This window comes from Artibeus jamaicensis, unplaced genomic scaffold (assembly GCF_021234435.1).
Source record: "Artibeus jamaicensis isolate MK-2021 breed Jamaican fruit bat unplaced genomic scaffold, CSHL_Jam_final contig_729, whole genome shotgun sequence".
Classification (NCBI taxonomy): domain Eukaryota; kingdom Metazoa; phylum Chordata; class Mammalia; order Chiroptera; family Phyllostomidae; genus Artibeus; species Artibeus jamaicensis.
This window is the reverse complement of record NW_026521939.1, coordinates 4,316,404-4,317,852: the sequence shown is the minus strand read 5'-3', so window position 1 is coordinate 4,317,852 and position 1,449 is coordinate 4,316,404.

The window sequence follows — 1,449 nt, the reverse complement described above, 5'->3', positions numbered from 1 at the left end:
ATTGCAGAGAACCGCACAGCAGCACATCTGAGAGCAGAAACTGACTAATTCTCAGCACAGGTGCTCTTGTTGAATATTGATAGCTGGTCTGAAGTCAAAATAGAGTATCTCTGGCTCTTCCTACACCAGCAGGTGTTTCTCACTCCTGGCGCCCAAAATGTATATGCCTTCTAAGACTGTAAAAATAGGCACCTCTCACATTTCTCTATAGGAACTTTTAGAAACAAACAACATTTGGAAAACGGTATAATCTTATAAGTTCTTCCACTTCTACAAGGGATTTGCTAAGTCTGATGTGTGAACATATATATTTGTATATTCATAAATTTCTGGTGCAAATTCAGCTGTTCCTGAGAAAGACAGGAAGAGGCAGGACAACTGTGAATAAGCACTGCTTTTTTGAGTATTCTTCACAAAACAGATGTGTAAATATCTAAATTGCTTTATGTTGCTAACACCCTAAATATGGTTAATTAAGATTAAAATATCAAACTTTAGGTAAGATATTGTAAATTTCTAACTTTACAATATTTCTAACTTTACAAAATTTCTAATTTTACAATATTTCTAACTTTACATATTGAGAATATTTAGATATTTCTACATATCTAAACCTTCTTCTCAGTAGATGAAAATAAGTTCTATAGATCATAACTTATTTTAGAACTACTGTTATTCTGACTTCATAAAAGACACAGGGTATATTTTCCTTTGAGTGTTCTATAACTTGGAACTCATGATCAATTGTCATAAACTATCACAGATCATATTATTCATAGGTAATATTTTGATAGAATAGTTAGCTAAATGATGCAAAGATTTGCTTCCTTAAAATTGTGATTAATATGGGAGGCCTATAAGAAAGATATTAAATCACAAGATAAGAAAATTATTCATCTTAAAGATCATAGAAAAGCATAAATTAAAATTTTCTTAAAGAAATTAACATAATTTTAAAAATGCTTTTTATCTACTTAGATCAATTAATAGATTGATTGATAAAGAGAGAGAAAAAAATCAAGAATTTGCTATGAAACAAAAGTAGGGAGTAAGATAAGATAAAGACAAAAAAGCAAAAACAAAAAGGCCAAGTAAAAATTCTTTTTAAAAACTTAAACCCTAGTAGAAGAATTAAAATCTACATTGGAGATAATTTAAAGCAGAAAGGATACTGTAAAAAAACTATTATATAGAACAAACTTGAAAAATCCTCAAAAATATCTGAGGAAGAAAAAAGCAATGAAAAAAAATTTCTGAAAGATACAAATACAAGAGCAGTAATCAGTAACCATAAAACAAATTACCAGATATAAGACCCAAACATATTTGTTGTGACAATAAATATAAATGGGTTAAATTTTTCTGTCAAATGGTTAGGGATTTCAAACAAGGTTTTAAAAAATAAGGCTCAATTTTACTTAAACTATACATACCATAAAGGAAGATTAA